Source organism: Schistocerca cancellata, chromosome 8, assembly GCF_023864275.1.
Source record: "Schistocerca cancellata isolate TAMUIC-IGC-003103 chromosome 8, iqSchCanc2.1, whole genome shotgun sequence".
NCBI lineage: Eukaryota > Metazoa > Arthropoda > Insecta > Orthoptera > Acrididae > Schistocerca > Schistocerca cancellata.
Genome location: NC_064633.1, coordinates 526,222,253 through 526,242,874, shown reverse-complemented (window position 1 = coordinate 526,242,874; position 20,622 = coordinate 526,222,253). Strand labels below are relative to the sequence as shown.

The window sequence follows — 20,622 nt, the reverse complement described above, 5'->3', positions numbered from 1 at the left end:
CAGGGATGTGACAGGCACGATCATTCGAAGCAAACAAGTCTGGTAAACACGGGCTCTAAAATGCATTCCTCAAGAGCTGTAAACACTACATCTTCGATACTGTGAAACATATCACTCCCACTCTTTGTTTGCCACATTTTGGGAGGAGGTAGCATGGACCAAAACAAGAAAAAAAGTCCTGTAAACGTTGGATTTAAAGCGTTATGAGCTCAGAGATTTAAATGTACGCATGTTAGAGCCAATGTTTACTAGACATTTTTGTTTCGAATGATCGTTCGAGTCATAACATCATATGTTAATCATTCCTCCTGGGACACCCTCGTATAATCTCTACTTCGGCAATGTCATCTACTAGTGTGCTACAATTGGGTAAATTCGGTTCCTCGCGGAGTGGAACCGGCCGTCTTTCTTCCCACGCAGTTCAGAATGAACTTGGAAGGGAGAAAATGAGACTATGAGACGTACCCATTCTGCAACCAACACCCCCCACCCCACATACACACACACTATTCGCCATTTTCTAGAGACCTTAAATATGTGGAGATGTTAAACCCCAAGAATAGAGCAATTGTAGAGCATCTTTTTAAGAAGTAGTTCACTTTGCGAAATAATGTTGTCTACTGTATGTGATTGTGCTGGAGGATTTTTTTTAAAAAAAGCACTCCAAAATCTCTTATTTCTCGAGCATAACGCAAAGTAGTGTTTTCCCGAAAGATAACGACGCCTTCTTGACCCAGTTTCTGCACTGACCTGTTTTTCTCAGACTTGGTCACGTGTGGCTCGGATCGCTCAGGTAGGGTAGGCCCTTCCACTGGAGGCGACAAGTCGGATCCCGCACAATGTTTCCACTGCTGGCGCCAGCTTTGCCACCAATCGTTCAGATGCGACTGCTTCGGTTTCGCGTGTCTGTACACGGCGGGTGTCCTCCATTCTAACAAAGCACAACACGGTTGCCTGCAGGCGTCTCTGTAGAGCTGCTACAGCGTCGCTCTACCGCTGTTCACACGCAAACAAAAGGTGCGTACCGCCGACATCGGTCCTGAGACTCTGGTATGGGATCGGCTCGGTAGACTTCTCGAGCGGTAGAACCCGGTATTTTACTTGAAGAGAGTTCTTCATGGGCGAAAGTAACGTCAGCTGTGCTCCAGAGAGGAATGATACGAGCTATCCTCTTTACCGGGTACCTAAGCCACCCGTCAGACATGGATGACAGTAGTCTAATACTGTTTGCTAGAGTGTACGGAAAAGTGCCGTCGTTGCATGACTGCAGTGCGGATCAAGGTGATCTGATCAGAATTTCTGTTTAGTGCGATGGTTGGCAGCTCGCAAGTATCCTCCGCCATACACCACTCAACGCCCTGCGGAATATGCACATGGGTGTGTGTGGGTGGGTGGGCATTTAACTGTGCAGTCAAAGGCTTGTAGCTCACATCGATGGAGACATTTTGTTTACGTACTCGGCTAACGTTTGTACTGGTGTGCAGCAGGCTTCGACATAAAAACGTAACCGTTGTAACAGGGGTAAGCACACTACCGAGGATCCATTACAGCAACACATACAGCACCCAACCATTTAGACCATACCTCAGACCTGCGAGTGACTGTATAACAACCACATTGGCCCGCAAATCTATGAATTAACAGTGTTAGAAAGCTACATGACTGAAAAGAAAAGAGCAAGTGTCCGAAGAGCTGCTGTATTTCTAAATCGTACACAATTTACTATCCACTATGATAATAAATACCTGACAACAGCAGAATGTTGCCTATTACATATCATAGTATGTCGTAACGTAGATTGAGAAGATGCTCAATTCCTCTTAGAGTGCTTTAAGAACAGAACATGGAAAATTTAGTGGTATTAGCCTCTGCTGTTAAGGCTTTCTATCCGGTGGCTGGTTTGATGCTGCTACTTTACCATTTGTTACGTCTCGATATCTGCCTGAATACTGCACACTGTATCCACCTGCACCTGCCTAAGGTAGTAAAGCATTGGTCTCTACAATTCCTTCTGGTACCAAATTAACTATTCCTTTATGTCTCATAATGTGTTCGATCATTCTATCGCTTCTTTTAGTCTAGCTCGAGCCTAAACGTGGTAGTACCTCCTCTCTAGTTATACCATCTAACGATCTTCAGCAATTTTCTGTAGCACTACATTCCAGAAGTTTATATTCTCTCTTTCTTTGTCGACGTTTCACTTTCATGTAAGGCTAAAACCCACACAAATACTTTCAGAAGAAACTTCCAAACAAATTTATACTAGTTGTTAAGAATTTCAATTCTTTTTACTTTTTTTTGCGGAAGCTTTTCTCCCTATTGCCATTCCATAATTTGTATCCTATTTGTTTCAGCCGTCGCCAGGTACTATAATACCAAAATAGCAAAATTCGGGCACTAATTTCACCGTCTAATTTCATAACATAATTTTTCCAACTTCAGTCGACTTGATTCCGCTATATTCCACTGCCCTATTTGACTTTAGTGACTACGAACGTATGCTAGAGACTATATTCGAAATGGAGTAATGAGTGCTTAGCACTGTCTGCCTTACAGTTTGTTGTTTGTATTTTGAGTATAGTAATCGAGCATTGGATTGAGGTCGAATGTCACAAAATCGCTATGGTGAAGCACCGCCGTAAATTTTTCGACGCGACAGTTTCGCAGACTCGTCGCTGTTGGCGTGCAACTTACATGCGGTTTCCCTCCGAGCATCAGCAGCTTGGGCGAATTCTCCGCGCTCGCTGGAAGAGGCAGCCCTGCGAGTTCACACGCGGCGCACCGGCTCTAGTTGATGTCCGCACTCTGCAACGGCAAGTGACACACTGACCGATACAGGGCAGCGGCGGTACGCCCCCCAAGCAGCGGTTGCGCCGCCACGCGCCGGCCGACCGAACTACCGCCAACGCCTGCGCCAGTTTCGCGGTTATGTCACAGTTAATTCGCAGTATGGCGGGAGAGCCATTCACTGTTTGGCACTCGTTACGGTTTCCTGCAGGCGCGCACATTAAACGGACCCATTACTCACTGTTTTATCATCGCGCAGGTAATGAGCTACTGGATTTGCACCCATGCCTTCTGGCCACAATTGCCTCGCTATTGTTTGCCTTGTTTTGGTTTTTAAGCATGTTTCAACGGAGCTACGTCATTTTTAGTGGGTGCTCTTTATTTTATGGTCTGAAACTTTGTATGAAAATTGAATTAATTTCACACACATGAAATGGATGAATGAGATGTTTGAAATCAATGAAGATGCAATGTCGAGGTAACAGTGAAATAAAGTTGAAAAATACTTAACCCGCAATGCAATGAATACAACATAACTAACAAAAATTTTTGCCAATCCGGGACTCGAGCCTGGAATTCCTGTTTCTCATGAGGAGTCACCCTAACAGACAAACTTGCCTTATGTGACTCAATCTTCCGTTATCACTGACGTTTCTTCGACGTTGATTCCCAAACACTGCTACCAAAGGATCCCGCACACGGTATGAGGAAACAGCACCACGAAATATTCATACCATCCCAGGTTTTCGTTATTATTTCATGTCATTGCATTTTCATTGACTCCGTTCCCGTGGACTTTATTTATTTGACGCCAGTGAAGTTAATTCTTCTGACACACCGTATGTAGCAGGGCAGCCAAAGTCCATCATATCTGTTCTTTCTGTTTCTACTGAAGTAGTATGAGGGAGACATCAGTCACAATGATTGTCTGAGTCAGGTTTGAAGGTGTAATCAAAACCGGTACGAAAAGGCTTGAGGCAAGTCTTACACTGCTGCAAGTGGACCACAAATTAAATGCATGTTACGTGTGTGTGCGATAACAGAAAAGAGGGCTAGCAACTTATTTCGTCGTAGCAATTCTTCTTACTCCCATCTACACAATAAATTGTAACGAAAGGGACCGAGAACATTTATTGCGGAGAACTGATACATTAATGACTTATCATCAAACTCGACAGCAAGACAGTAATACAACATAAGCCACGTAAGTTTCGCCGCGACTCTCTTTGCTGCACGGAATACGCGCGGGGAGCGCTCGAATCTCTCTGTCAGACGCTGGTGATGAGTTGACCGCATCCGCTGCTTACACGATGTGTACTGGTCGCCACAAGCTTCAGGGTTGTGCATAAAGGGCATCAATGAAACCACATTTTGCGGTCGAAATGAAAGTTCGCAGTGCGACGAGCAACAGCGAGCGTGGCCGGCCGAAGTGGCCGTGCGGTTCTAGGCGCTTCAGTCTGGAGCCGAGCGACCGCTACGGTCGCAGGTTCGAATCCTGCCTCGGGCATGGATGTGTTGTAAGTAGGCTGTTTATGTTTTCTTAGTGGCAACGTTACATAGCGCTCTGTATGAAAAGCACTGGCTGTGCTGTGTGCAGTCTGTGGCTAGTTTGCATTGTTGTCTGCCATTGTAGTGTTGGGCAGCGGCAGCTGGATGTGAACAGCGCGTAGCGTTGCGCAGTTGGAGGTGAGCCGCCAGCAGTGGTGGATGTGGGGAGAGAGATGGCGCAGTTTGGAAATTTGTAAGACTGGATGTCATGAACATGTATATTATGGTTTTTCAACATTATTAAGGTAAATACATTGTTTGTTCTCTATTAAAATCTTTCATTTGCTAACTATGCCTATCAGTAGTTAGTGCCTTCCGTAGTTTGAATCTTTTATTTAGCTGGCAGTAGTGGCGCTCGCTGTTTTGCAGTAGCTCGAGTAACGAAGATTTTTGGTGAGGTAAGTGATTTGTGAAAGGTATAGGTTAATGTTAGTCAGGGCTATTCTTTTGTAGGGATTTTTGAAAGTCAGATTGCGTTGCGCTAAAAAATATTGTGTGTCAGTTTAAGCACAGTCCTGTACAAATTTTTCTAAGGGGACGTTTCAGTGTGTGATGTCCTTAGGTTAGTTAGGTTTAATTAGTTCTAAGTTCTAGGCGACTGATAACCTCAGAAGTTAAGTCGCATAGTGCTCAGAGCCATTTGAACCATGTTTGAATAGCGAGCGTTCTTGACAACCTTTGACACTACGGATACCCTCGTACGTTTCAACCCTGCTCTAAGGACATGGTGGACTGCATCCCCATTACAAGTGTTCTAGCCTCTTTGGAAGCTAGCGTTACCGCAGTTTTTACTCTCGTGTACAGGTTAAAACCACCAGCAACTGTTCCAGACCATTAGGCTAAATGTGAACGTGATCTGTAGCAGGAAATGGTACTTACGCATTTTCATCCCTCCTTTTGCGCTCGCTCCTATGGCGTGATCACGGAGGGATGCAACATTAAGATGTGCACGAATAAAACGGCAAAGCGTTTCTCTAAGACTGCCCAGTTCATCAGTATACTGGGTACCACCCACTCACCTTAGTTGAGCACGTTATAAATGTACGGGGTGACAATTATTGAACAATATGAAATAAAATCGTCATAACCTCTGAACGGTTTGCGTTAGGACCTTCAAACTGCACGGTTGGCCGCGAGGCATGATGGGAGATGATGATGTTTGGTTTGTGGGGCGCTCAACTGCGTGGTTATCAGCGCCCGTACAATTATCCAATCTTTGCTCAGTCCAATTTCGCCACTTTCCTGGATGATGATGAAATGATGAGGACAACACAAACACCCAGTCATCTCGAGGCAGGTGAAAATCCCTGACCCCGCCGGGAATCGAACCCGGGACCCCGTGCTCGGGAAGCGAGAACGCTACCGCGAGACCACGAGCGGCGGACGAGGCATGATGGGAATGAGTATGCACATGCGCACGCACCTTCTTGTTGTCGCCCATTTGCACGTGAAAATGTCGCGGTACAGCGTGCCTGATCGTATAGCGCTTGTGAAACCAAGTATGCGATCAATAACAGCGCAACTGCGGCTCAAAGGAAGTTTGCGACCGAGTCCAAGCTGAAGACAACACTCGATAATTTGATTCGCAAGCCTGAGAGAACGGGTAGTGTTCGCGATTACAGTGTATGAAACGTCCCCTTAGAACAATTATACACGACTGTGCTGATAAACCTCTTACACTATTTGCTTTTCAAACAGCTGAGCAAAACTGAACGTACTCAAACATTCACTAAAGTGACACAATATTTTTAGCGCAACACAATCTGACTATCAAAGATCCCTGCAAAAGAATGGCCCTGAGTAACATTAAACTACACCTTTCAGAAATCACTTACCTCACAAACATCTTCATTACTCGAACTACTGCAATACAGCGAGCACCACTACTGCCAGCTAAATAAAAGATTCAAACTACGGAAGGCACTAACTACTGATAGGCATAGTTAGCAAATGAAAGATATTAATAGAGAACAAACAATGTATTTACCTTAATAGTCATAATATATATAGCAGTTCATGACAAATTACAAAACTCCGCCATCTCTCTCCCCACATCCACCACTGCTGGCGGCTCACATCCAACTGCCCAACGCTACGCGCTGTTCACATCCAGGTGCCACTGCCCAACACTACAATGGCAGACAACAATGCAAACTAGCCACAGACTGCACACAGCACAGCCAGTGATTTTCATATAGAGCGCTACGTAACGTTGCCAATAAGAAAACATAAACAGCCTACTTACATAAAGAAAACATAACAGCCTACTTACAAGTGTCGGTAACGTCGTTCGTTCAAAAAGAGTGAAAACGCCTGAAAACATCGAAAAGACAGGCGATGTGTTTCAAGCCAGCCCCAGAAAATCGATCAGATGAATGTGGTTTGATTGAGCCACGAAGTCCACTTTCATTTAGATGGGTTCGTCAAAAAGCAAAATTGGCGCATTTGGGGGACTGAGAGTACACGTTGCGTGATCGAGAAATCTCGTCACCCTCAACGGGTGACTCTGTCGTGTGCAACGTCCAGCCACGGAATAATCGGCGCGATTATTCCTTGATGGCACGGCGACTACCGAACGGTAGATAAAGGTTTGGGAAGATGATTTCATCCCCATTATCCAAAGTGACACTCATTTCGACAAGATGTGGTTCATGCTAGGCCAGGGGCAAGTGCGGTGCACTTGCACGCGTGCAGTTAACAGGTGTTCTGCGTGCACACAGGGGCAAGCTGACCACCCTCTTACCTCCCCTCCCCACCATACCTTCTGTCCACTCCTTCCTCTGTAATGCGTTTTGTTTTTCTAGCTTGCTTTATTGAATGATGGAATAAGATTAGCAGGAGTGCTTGAAATAAATCATGGTTTGAAAGAGTACCTATTAACTACGATACGTTTTATTTAATTATCACAGGTGGAGCTTACAATACTTTTAATATCTGGAACAAAATTTCTGCATACAGACAAACGCAAACAGTTACGTAAATTTTCATCACTTATGTTTGCTCTTTACCGAGGCTTATTAATTCAGCAAATGGTTTTCCCAGCTCTCACTATATTCAGCGCAATTTTATAGCTTGCACGTACCGCTGGGCTATTATTGTTATCGTCCTGAAAAATTGAAAACAGTGCTCCATAAAATGTTAAATCAGTTAGACGAGAGACATGACGAGAGAAAGTCGCAGATATCTCGTGACAACGGCAACTAGGACAGATGCATCTAATATCGTCAGGTCGCTCTTCTTAAGCTCAGTTAATTTCCCCATCCGCTCAGAATCCGACAGTAAATTGTACTCGTCCTTGTGAAATTTATTATAATGGCCTTCAATACTAAACTTCCGCTCACCAGCGAGAATACTGCCACATATTAAACATTTCGAATTTTCACGTTTTTGTACAAAGAAAAAATGATTCTCCCATTACTTTTTAAAAGATACCAGATCTCCAAGTCTCCGTTTCCTTGATTCACTCGGCATTTTCCGGTTCTTGAAATACAACGTTCACTACGTAGTGGTCGCTTCGCATCAACGTCCGCGGCTTAGCCATGTACTACACTGCCGCAACCTGACGGCTGTCGCCACTGCCCCATTCGACGATTGCACGCGAGCAGCACACGTGCAGCGCTGTGCGCTCACGAGCCCCGTGCAATGTTTGCCCGCCCCTGTGCTAGGCGAAGCTCGACCCCATCGAGGCAAGAGAGTGTTTGATGTCCTGGAGCAGCATTTTGGGGATCGCATTCTTGTTGTGGAGTACCCAGAGGCTACTGGCATGAGCCTCAATTGGCCGCCATATTCTCCGCATCTGAACAATATTAAAGACAAGGCGTGCAGCAGTAACATCAAAAACCATCGTTAAGCTGTGTAAGTAGGCTGTTTAGGTTTTTCTGTTGGTAACGTCACGTAGCGCTCTGTATGAATATCACTGGCTGTGCTGTGTGCAGTCTGTGGCTGGTTTGCATTGTTCGAATTTGCTATTGTAGTGTTGGGCAGTTGGCTGTTAACAGCGCGTAGCGTTGCACAGTTGGAGGTGAGCCGCCAGCAGTGGTGAATGTGGGGAGAGAGATGGCGGAGTTTTGAGAACGGATGATCTGGACGTGTGCCCATCAGAGACAGTAAATTTGTAAGACTGGATATCATATATATATATAATGACTTTTTGAACACTATTAAGGTAAATACATCGTTTGTTCTCTATCAAAATCTTTCATTTGCTTAGTATGCCTATCAGTAGTTAGTGCCTTCAGTAGTTAGAATCTTTTATTTAGCTGGCAGTATTGGCGCTCGCTGTACTGCAGTAGTTCGAGTAACGAAGATTTTTGTGAGGTAAGTGATTCTTGAAAGGTATAGGTTATTGTTAGTCAGGGCCATTCTTTTGTAGGGATTATTGAAAGTCAGATTGCGTTGCGCTAAAAATATTGTGTGTCAGTTTAAGCACAGACATTTATAATTTGTCTAAGGGGACGTTTCAGCTGAAAACAGCCTCTCTGGAGACAATCGACAGCATCGATGTTTCGCTATTCGTCTGTGCCACATCATCGCCAATGATGGCAGGCATATCTAACACGGAATAAGCTAAATCCGAAAATCTGTTGTGAGTTTTTGATGTTGAATAAAGTGTGTGAACATCGTAGTTTCTAACTAATTTAGGTTTTTTTCGTATAGTTCAGTAACTGTCACCGTGTACCTGTCCGAACTTTGACATGCATTAAGCCTCGTGGCTGGTGTAGCGCCTGAGAGTCAGGCAACCCCTTCGACACCCTTGAGGTGGTTGCGCCCGCCAGCAGGCGCTAGAGCAACCGCAAGGCGGAACGTGAGTCGGAAGTTCCCGACAGGTACATTTGTAACGTGCTCCGCTAAGGCTAGTGGGTGGGACCGAAGGCGTGGCCGAACTGGGTGGTCTTAGAGGGACCCTTTCCCATTTTATTCACGCATATTAATGTTTCAACTTCCCCCCCCCCCTCCTCACCACCGTCATGTTGTTGTTGTGGTCTTCATACCTGAGACTGGTTTGATGCAGCTCTAAATGCTACTCTATCCTGTGCAAGCTTCTTCATCTCCCAGTACCTACTGCAACCTACATCCTTCTGAATCTGCTTAGTGTATTCATCTCTTGGACTCCCTCTACGATTTTTACCCTCCACACTGCCCTCCAATACTAAATTGGTGATCCCTCGATGCCTCCGAACATGTCCTACCAACCGATCCCTTCTTCTAGTCAAGTTGTGCCACAAACTCCTCTTCTCCCCAATTCTATTTAATACCTCCTCATTAGTTATGTGATCTACCCAACTAATCTTCAGCATTCTACTGTAGCACCACATTTCGAAAGCTTCTATTCTCTTCTTGTCTAAACTATTTACTGTCGACGTTTCACTTCCATACATGGCTACACTCCATACAAATACTTTCAGAAACGAATTCCTGCCATTTAAATCTATACTCGATGTTAACAAATTTCTCTTCTTCAGAAACGCTTTCCTTTCCATTGCCAGTCTACATTTTATATCCTCTCTACTTCTACCATCATCAGTTATTTTGCTCCCCAAATAGCAAAACTCCTTTACTACTTTAAGTGTCTCATTTCCTAATCTAATTCCCTCAGCATCACCCGACTTAATTCGATTACATTCCATTATCCTCGTTTTGCTTTTGTTGATGTTCATCTTATATCCTCCTTTCAAGACAATGTCCATTCCGTTCAACTGCTCTTCCAAGTCCTTTGCTGTCTCTGGCAGAATTACAATGTCATCGGCGAACCTCAAAGTTTTTATTTCTCCTCCATGGATTTTAATATCTACTCCGAATTTTTCTTTTGTTTCCTTCACTGCTTGCTCAATATACAGATTGAATAACATCGGGGATAGGCTACAACCCTGTCTCACTCCCTTCCCAACCACTGCTTCCCTTTCATGTCCCTCGACTCTTATAACTGCCATCTGGTTTCTGTACAAATTGTAATAGCCTTTCGCTCCCTGTATTTTACCCCTGCCATCTTCAAAATTTGAAAGAGAGTATTCCAATCAACATTGTCAAAAGCTTTTTCTAAGTCTACAAATGCTAGAGACGTAGGTTTGCCTTTCCTTAATCTTTCTTCTAAGATAAGTCGTAGGGTCAGTATTGCCTCACGTGTTCCAACATTTCTACGGAATCCAAACTGATCTTCCCCGAGGTCGGCTTCTATCAGTTTTTCCATTCGTCTGTAAAGAATTCGCGTTAGTATTTTGCAGCTGTGACTTATTAAACTGATAGTTCGGTAATTTTCACGTCTTTCGACACCTGCTTTCTTTGGGATTGGAATTATTATATTCTTCTTGAAGTCTGAAGGTATTTCGCCTGTCTCATACATCTTGCTCACCAGATGGTAGAGTTTTGTCAGGACTGGCTCTCCCAAGGCTGTCAGTAGTTCTAATGGAATGTTGTCTACTCCGGGGGCCTTGTTTCGACTCATATCGCCACAGAAGAGCGCGAAAAATTAAGCGTGAAAATGCATAAGTACACTTTCCTGCCACGAATCACGTTCAAATTCTGTAGGATGGTTTTTAACTGTCCGTAGCGGTTCCGACGTATACACACGAGCAAAAAGTTCAGACCACGTTACATTGGGATGCAGTCCCACAGTGTCTGCTCCAGTGGAATGTCCGAGGTTGTGAGGGTGTGAGCACTGTCATAAGCTGTCAATAACGTCTTCGTGTCGCTCATAGCACTGGGAAGCGTCCTTTTCGACTGGGAAATGTATGGTAATCAACGTCGCAGGGAAGGCAGTCGTTTCGTTCACGCCCTTCATACCAACACCTGAGGCCTTTTCGTGTCGATTTTGAGCGGCAGTGTGTCTGAACTGTTTTCCTCTGCCGCTCATAAGAAAACCGCGTTGTTTCAATGCTGGGCGTCACCGTTATGACCTCCACCGGGAAGTTGTCAAAAGAAGGGGTGAAATGTGGGTTAGCCGGGTTGTGATAAACTCCCCATCCTGTGGCACGTCCACGTATATATATATATATATATATATATATATATATATATATATATATATATATATATAGTTGTGGCACAACTTGACTAGAAGAAGGGATCGGTTGGTAGGACATGTTCTGAGGCATCGAGGGATCACCAATTTAGTATTGGAGGGCAGCGTGGAGGGTAAAAATCGTAGAGGGAGACCAAGAGATGAATACACTAAGCAGATTCAGAAGGATGTAGGTTGCAGTAGGTACTGGGAGATGAAGAAGCTTGCACAGGATAGAGTAGCATATATATACGAGGTTTGTCCGGGAAATACGTATAAAAGTTGAATAATAACTTTATTTTACCATTATTCAGGTATCACAATATGGTCTCCTTCAAAGTACTGGCCCTGAGACGCGACACACTTCTACCAACGCCGTTTCCACTGTTGATAACATTGCTGAAAGTCTTCAGTTGTGATTTTGTCCAGTTGCCGTGTCGTTTCAGCTATGATGGCTTCCACATCTCCCAATTGCCGCCCCCGAAGCACCATTTTGCATTTCAGGAACATGAAGAAATCACACGGAGCTAAATCGGGTGATTAAGGCGGTGGTCTGTCACGGTGATTGAGCTTCGGGCCAAAAACTCGCGCACAACGAGCGACGTGTGAGCGGGCGCATTGTCGTGATGAAGGATCCACCTGCCCCCTTTTGCCAACTCCGGTCGAACTCGGGCCACACGAGCTCTGAGGCGTGTCAGAGCTTCAACGTAAAAACTTCCGTTCACTCTCTGGCCGGGAGGGACAAATTCCTTGTGAACAATGCCCCTAGGATCAAAGAAAACAATCAACATTGTCTTCACATTGGACCTTGATTTTCGCGACTTTTTTGTTCTCGGTTCTCCTGCTAGTTTCCATTCCTTCCTTTGAGATTTGAGCTCCACATCGAATTCGTAAAACCAGGACTCGTCTCCAGTGATGACTCGGTTGAGAAAGTCCCCTTGTTCCTCACAACACTCAACCCCCTTTGCTTTCTGTCCTGGCGTCAAGAGCTTCGGTACGATTTTCACATACAATTTCTTCTTTTCAAGTTTTTGTGTCAGGATTTCATGAACGATTGTTTTTGGGATTGACAGCTCGTCAGCAATCATTCTAACTGTCAATCTACGGTCTTTAAGAACACAAGCCCGAATTCGTTCAACATTTGCATCGGAACTCGATGGCGAGGGTCATCGTTCACTTCTTCTCGGCCATCCCGGAACCTTTTTAACCACTTGTTCACGGTTGGTACCTTCAGAGAATTGTCTCCGTAAACCTGTTTCAAACACTCAAAAATCGCACGGCCATTCTTGCCTAGCTTTGGAAGAAACTTGATGTTGACGCGCTGTTCCTCGATAAGAGAGAGTTTCATGACGACGGCAGTTGAAAAAGGGTAACTGTCAACAAGCTGCCGCACACTCCCACCTTCACGTAGAGTGCCCTGACTCGAACTGAGCGTTGATGGGATTGATTACAGCAGTAGTCCCACCTGGCGATGAATGCAACTTGTAACATAAAGACATTATTCAACTTTTATACGTATTTTCCGGACAAACCGCGTATATATGAAATGAGTAGCTGAAGTTATCCAAGAAAAACACTAGTCATCTCGTCTTTCATTTGATGCCCGGTGTTGACGGAAACTGTCGGTTTGTTTCTCGTTACGAACAAAATGATTTTCAAAGTAGAATCTTACATGGGCATGTAAAATTCGATAGAGTGGTCCCAAATTACTGTAGTGTGATCTACGTTTTATCGTTATGTATTAACAGGAAGATTAAAAGAGTGAATAACCAGCACTACAGCAGACCCGAGCGTCCTGACCCGTGCTCATTGCTACCGCCACGGAACGGCGCTGCTCAATCGCTTCTAGAGTACTGCTTATTCTCTGCGCTCTATTGTCGCTGTTAGGCTAAAAGGGACTCCCTCTAGGCTGATTTGGGACCACTCTTTCTGATGGACACATAAAATAGTACTGTAAAAATTGTTTTGTACGATGACACAAACCGACACTTTCCCCCGACACTGGGCGTCGCATGAGAGACGTGGTGAGCAGTATTTGTCTGGGCTGATTCCAGTTACACGTCAGAGAGACGTTCTGACGACTCTAAGGATGGACATCCTATCCAGGGTGTTACAAAAAGGTACGGCCAAACTTTCAGGAAACATTCCTCACACACAAATAAATAAAAGATGTTATGTGGACGTGTCCGGAAACGCTTAATTTCCATGTTAGAGCTCATTTTAGTTTCGTCAGTATGTACTGTACTTCCTCGATTCACCGCCAGGTGGCCCAATCGAAGGAAGGTAATGTTGACTTCGGTGCTTGTGTTGACATGCGACTCATTGCTCTACAGTACTAGCATCTGTGAACGTTTGGGCAGGCATTGTTGGTGACGTCTTGATTGGGCCCCGTGTTCTTCCACCTATGCTCAATGGAGCACGTTATCATGATTTCATACGGGATACTCTACCTGTGCTGCTAGAACATGTGCCTTTACAAGTACGACACAACATGTGGTTCATGCACGATGGAGCTCCTGCACATTTCAGTCGAAGTGTTCGTACGCTTCTCATCAACAGATTCGGTGACCGATGGATTGGTAGAATCGGACCAATTCCATGGCCTCCACACTCTCCTGACCTCACCCCTCTTGACTTTCATTTATGGGGGCATCTGAAAGCTCTTGTCTACGCAACCCCGGTACCAAATGTAGAGACTCTTCGTGCTCGTATTGTGGACGGCTGTGAAATAATACGCCATTCTCCAGGGCTGCATCAGCGCATCGAGCATTTGGGATCCCTATCAGGTCGTATTGAGGGAGGACATAGAAGCAATTCAGAGGCGGGCTGCTAGATTTGTTACTGGTAGGTTTGATCATCACGCGAGTGTTACGAAAATGCTTCAGGAACTCGGGTGGGAGTCTCTAGAGGAAAGGAGGCGTTCTTTTCGTGAATCGCTACTGAGGAAATTTAGAGAACCAGCATTTGAGGCTGACTGCAGTACAGTTTTACTGCCGCCAACTTAAATTTCGCGGAAAGACCACAAAGATAAGAGAGATTAGGACTCGTACAGAGGCATATAGGCAGCCATTTTTCTCTCGTGTGTTTGGGAGTGGAACAGGGAGAGAAGATGCTAGTTGTGGTACGAGGTACCCTCCGCCACGCACCGTATGGTGGATTGCGTAGTATGTATGTAGATGTAGATCAGGTCAATGACGTGTTACTCCACTTCTGGCCCTTATGCAAGCGCTTGTTCGGCTCGACACGGATTGATGAAGTTGTTGGAATCCTCCTGGGCGATATCGTGCCAAATTCTGTCGAATTGGCGCCTTAGATCGTCAAACTCCGGAGACGGTTGGAAGGCTCTGCCCGTAGTCCTGGACACGTGCTCAATTGGGAAAGATCCGGCGACCGTGCCGGCCGAGGTGGGGTTCGGCAGGCACGAAGCGGGCGCGCGTTATCTTGCTAAAATGAAAGGCCAGCACGGCTTACCGTGAAGGTCAAGGCTCAGTTGGAAGTGGGATTCGTGACTGAAGACATTTCTACACATTTCTACTCCGGTCAGTGAGATTCCAAGCCGGAAACGTGTCTGGAGGCGACCCAGACAGCGGCGGAATGCCGACCTGACTGCCACCCATCACGTGGCCACGTGGCCCGACAGCCACGAGTGGTGACTGAAGAACCGCTCCATACCATAACAGGACCACTCCGGCTGTCATCCGCGGACCCCTTACAGCACAGCGGTACGTCGACGATATCCTTCATTGCCCTTCATGGCGAGCAATCCAGGGCTTACATTTCAGCAACATACTTCCCGTTCACACACGGTGATAGTTCTACTGCTTGTCTTCCTGTTTGCCAAACCCTACCTTGGCCAGCACGGTCGCCGGATCTTTCCCAAATTAGGAACGTTTGGAGCATTATGGGCATGGCCCTCCAACCAGTTCGGAATTTTGGCGATCTAACGCTGTAAGTCTGAGGGTATTTCGCCTGTCTCATATATCTTGCTCACCAGATGGTAGAGTTTTGTCAGGACTGGCTCTCCTAAGGCTCTCAGTAGTTCTAATGGAATGTTGTCTGCTCCGGGTGTCTTGTTTCGACTCAGATCCTTCAGTGCTCAGTCAAACTCTTCACGCAGTATTATAACTCTCATTTCATCTTCATCTACATCCTCTTCCATTTCCATAATATTGTTCTCAAGTACATCGCCCTCATATAGACCCTCTATATACTCCTTCCACCTTTCTGCTTTCCCTTCTTCGCTTAGAATTGGGTTTCCATCAAAGCTCTTGATATCATGCAAGCAAAAAAGGAAACAACAGAAAAGTTCGGAGAAGGTATTAAAATCCATGGAGAAGAAATAAAAACTTTGAGGTTTGCCGATGGCATTGTAATTCTGTCAGAGACAGCAAAGGACTTGGAAGAGCAGTTGGACAGTGTCTTGAAAGGAGGGTATAAGATGAACATCAACAACGAGGATAATGGAATGTAGTCGAATTAAGTCGGGTGATGCTGAGGAAATTAGAATAGGAAATGAGACACTTAAAGTAGTAAAGGAGTTTTGCTATTTGGGGAGCAAAATAACTGATGATGGTCGAAGTAGAGAGGATATAAAATGTGGACTGGCAATGGCAAGGAATGCGTTTCTGAAGAAGAAAAATTTGTTAACATTGAGTATAGATTAAAGTGTCAGGAAGTCGTTTCTGAAAGTATATGTATGGAGTGTGGCCATGTATGGAAGTGAAACATGGACAATAAATAGTTTGGACAAGAAGAGAATAGAAGCTTTCGAAATGTGGTGCTACAGAAGAATGCTGAAGATTAGATGGGTAGATCATATACCTAATGAGGAGGTATTGAATAGAATTGGAGAGAAGAGGAGTTTGTGACACAACTTGACTAGAAGAAGGGATCGGTTGGTAGGACATGTTCTGAGACTTCAAGGGATCACTAACTTAGTAGTGGAGGGCAGCGTGGAGGGTAAAAATCGTAGAGGGAGACCCAGAGATGAATACACTAAGCAGAATCAGAAGGATGTAGGTTGCAGTAGGTACTGGGAGATGAAGAAGCTTCCACAGGATAGAGTAGCATGGAGAGCTGCATCAAACCAGTCTCAGGACTGAAGACCACAACAACAACAACGCTGTAATTGGACAGAATTTGGCACGATATCCTTCAGGAGGACAACCGACAATTCTATCAGTCAGTGCCAAGTCGAATTACTGCTTACATAAAGACCAGAGGTGGACCAACGAGTTATTGACTTGCTCCATTTGTGATGGTCTTTTTCGTGAAGAAATCGTCCAATTTTTCTGACAATGTAACCATTTGTTTGTCTGTACACGTACATTACAAATACCGATTTCCTTCACATTCGGATAATACCTTTGTGATGCGTGGTTTTTCTGTTTTACAGTGTACCTTCAGAAAATATTTCCCATCGCTCAAATTTACATTCGATGTCAAAACTTATCTTTTTCAGACATTTTTTTCCATTGTCAGTCTGCATTTATATTCTCTCCACTTCTGCTATCATCAGTTATTTTGCTGCCCAAATAGCAGAATCTATGTACTGCTTTTAGTATCTCATTTACTATCCTAATTCCCTCAGCATCCTCTGATTTAATCTGGCTACATTTCATTACCATGTTTTGCTTTTGTTGATGTTCATTTTACATCCTCTTTTCAAGACACTGTACATTCCATTCAATTGCTCTTACATGTCCTTTGCCATCTCTGACAGAATTATTACGTCATTAGCAACCCTCAGAGTATTTATTTTTTCGTGGGCTTTGATTCACTTTCCAAATTTCTCCTTGGTTTCCTTCACTGCCTGCTCAAGTTAATAGATGGTTAAATAACATTGTGGGCAGGATGCAAACCAGCCTCACTCTTTTCTCAGCTGTGGCTTCCATTTCATGTCCTTCGGTTTTATTACTATAGTCTGGTTTCAATTCAAATTGTAGGTAAGCTTCCACTCCCTATATTTTATCCCCGCGACTGTCATATTACAGTGTAGTTTACTCAGAGTTGTCAAAAACTTTAACTGAATTTACAAATGTTATAAACATAAGTTTGTCTATCTTATGTCATCTTTTAAGACGGGTTATAGGGTCGGTACTGCCTCGCATGTTCCTACGTTTCTCCGGAACCCAAGCTAATGTTCCCCGACGTCTGGCTCTGCAAGTTTTACCATTGTTCTACAAATAATTAATGTCAGTATTTTGCAACTGATAGTTCGATAATATTGTCACCTGTCAGCACATGTTCTATTCGAAATTTGAATATGTTTTTCTTGAAGCCAGAGAGTACGTCGGGAGTATGATACTATGACTACGATACAAAAAACTCTCATTTTTTGGTGTTCACCAAAAACGTGCATCCTCTGCAGCAGAGGCCAAATACTATGTACATATTATCGACTACTAATTTTTATTGTCCGGCCCTTTTGTCCCTGACAAACGTCGCAGGGTAATAACACAGTCGCATAATCCGAAAGACATTACTAAGCCTTCGCTTAAGAAAGTTATTCGGGGTACGGAGCACTTTAAAGCAGAAACAAACTTGTGTACGGCGCTGGCTTCGTGCTGGGTTTCTGTGCCGACGATCTGTGTCAACCGCCTGGCTTCTGTTTATCGATCCGTAGGCTGCCACCGTTTAACAGCATTATATACCAGGGCCTTTCCTAACTCAGCAGAATTCACCTTTATGTTTGTTTATGCTTTTAAAGATTACGTGAGATATGGGCTAGATAGATCGAAAAATCTACATTTACGTCTAGATCTACTCTCTGCAAAGCACCGCGAAGTGCATGGCAGCGGGTACGTCACATTGTACCATTTATTACCGTTTCTTCCCGTAGCATCCAAGTATGCAGCGCGGGAAGAAGGATTTTCGAAAGCCTCTGTGAGTGCAGTAATTATTCTAATCTCGTCCTCACGATCCCTATGTGAGCGATACGTAGGGGGTTGTAGTATATTCCTAGAGTTATCATTTAAAGCCGGTTCTTGAATCTTTGATAGTAGACTTTCTTGGGATAGTTCATGTCTATCTTCAAGAGTCTTCGAGTTCAGTTCCTTCAGCATCTCTGTGACTCTCTCCCATGGATTAAACAAACCTGTGATTATTCGTGCTGCCATCCCCCGTATACGTTCGATATTCCCTTGATAGATGTGAAAATTACCGAACTATCAGTTTAATAAGTCACGTCTGCAAAATACTAACGCGAATTCTTTACAGACGAATGGAAAAACTAGTAGAAGCCGACCTCCGGGAAGATCAGTTTGGATTCCGTAGAAATGTTGGAACACGTGAGGCAATACTGACCCTACGACTTATCTTAGAAGAAAGATTAAGGAAAGGCAAACCTACGTTTCTAGTATTTGTGGACTTAGAGAAAGCTTTTGACAATGTTGACTGGAATACTCTCTTTCAAATTCTGAAGGTGGCAGGGGTAAAATACAGGGAGCGAAAGGCTATTTACAATTTGTACAGAAACCAGATGGCAGTTATATGAGTCGAGGGACATGAAAGGGAAGCAGTGGCTGGGAAGGGAGAGTGAGACAGGGTTGTATCCTATCCCCGATGTTATTCGATCTGTATATTGAGCAAGCAGTAAAGGAGCAAAATAAAAATTCAGAGTAGGAATTAAAATCCATGGAGAAGAAATAAAAACTTTGAGGTTTGCCGATGACATTGTAATTCTGTCAGAGACAGCAAAGGACTTGGTGGAGCAGTTGAACGGAATGGATAGTGTCTTGAAAGGAGGATATAAGATGAACATCAACAAAAGCGAAACGAGGATAATGGAATGTAGTCGAATTTAGTCGGGTGATGCTGAGGGAATTAGATTAGGAAATGAGACACTTAAAGTAGTAAAGGAGTTTTGCTATTTGGGGAGGAAAATAACTGAAGTAGAGAGGATATAAAATGTATACTGGCAATGGAAAGGAAAGCGTTTCTGAAGAAGAGAAATTTGTTAACATCGAGTATAGATTTAAGTGTCCGGAAGTCATTTCTGAAATTATTTGTATGGAGTGTAGCCATGTATGGAAGTGAAACATGGACGATAAATAGTTTGGACAAGAAGAGAATAGAAGCTTTCGAAATGTGGTGCTACAGAAGAATGCTGAAGATTAGATGGGCAGATCACATAACTAATGAAGAAGTATTGAATAGGATTGGGAAGAAGAGAAGTTTGTGGCACAACTTGACTAGAAGAAGGGATCGGTTGATAGGACATGTGTTGAGGCATCAAGGGATCACCAATTTAGTATTGGAGGGCAGCGTGGAGGGCAAAAATCGTAGAGGGAGACCAAGAGATGAATACACTAAGCAGATTCAGAAGGATGTAGGTTGCGGTAGATACTGGGAGATGAAGAAGCTTTCACAGAATAGAGTAGCATGGAGAGCTGCATCAAACCAATCTCAGGACTGAAGACCACAACAACAACATTCGCTTTTGGTCCTGTTTGATATGGGTCCCACACATTTGAGCAATATTCCAGAATGGGTCGCACGAGTGATTTGTAGGCAATCTCCTTTGTAGACTGATTGTACTTCCCAAGTTGTCTGCCAATAAACCGAACTCTACCACCTGCTGCATCTACAACTGAACCTGCATGATCACTCCATTTCATATCCCTAAAAAGTGTTACTCCCAGATATTTGTATGAGTTAACCGATTCCAACAGTGACTCATTGAAATTATAGCCATAGGATACTACGTCTTTTCGTTTTGTGAAGTACACAATTATTTATTTCCGAACATTTAAAGCACGGTGCCAATCTTTGCACCACTCTGAAATATTATCAAGATTGATTGAATATTTATGCAGCTTCTTTCATATGGTACTTCATAACATATCACCCGCAAAAAGTCTGATGTTGCTATTAATATTGTGTGCAAGGTTATTAATACACAATATGAAACCAAGGGTCCCAGCACACTTCTCTGGGTCACACCTCAAGTTACTTGTACATCTAACGATGACTCTCCATCCAAGACAACATGCTGCATCTTCCCGACCGAAAGGTCCACTTGATACCGCGTATGACCACACTTTTGACAATAAGCGTAGACGTGGTACTGGTTCAAATGCTTTTCGGAAATAAAGAAATAGTGCATCTACCTGACTGCCTCGATCCAAAGCTTTCAGTATGACACGTGAGAAAAATGCGAGTTGGGTTTCACATGATCGACGTTTTCGGAATCCATGTCCGTTGGCACTGAGAAGGTCATTCTGTTCAAAATAGCTCATTACGTCTCAGCTCAGCACATATTCTAGGAATGAAATGATAATTAAATTGAC

General features: G+C 44.1%; 2 protein-coding genes across 3 annotated transcripts in view; one reads left to right on the top strand and one right to left on the bottom strand.

Moving 5' to 3' along the window:
• LOC126094533 (zinc transporter 1) overlaps positions 1–2,820 on the bottom strand; it is a 679,313-nt gene extending 676,493 nt beyond the window's left edge. The window contains exon 1 of one of the 2 annotated variants that reach the window (XM_049908954.1): positions 2,695–2,820. The gene's annotated coding sequence lies outside the window, so the exon portion shown is untranslated. The remainder of the gene's footprint in view (positions 1–2,694) is intronic. The other variant, XM_049908955.1, reaches the window with a different exon arrangement.
• The window catches only part of LOC126094532 (protein SPT2 homolog), a 591,136-nt gene that overhangs the window by 423,336 nt on the left and 147,178 nt on the right, over positions 1–20,622 (top strand). The gene's annotated exons all lie outside the window — the stretch shown is intronic.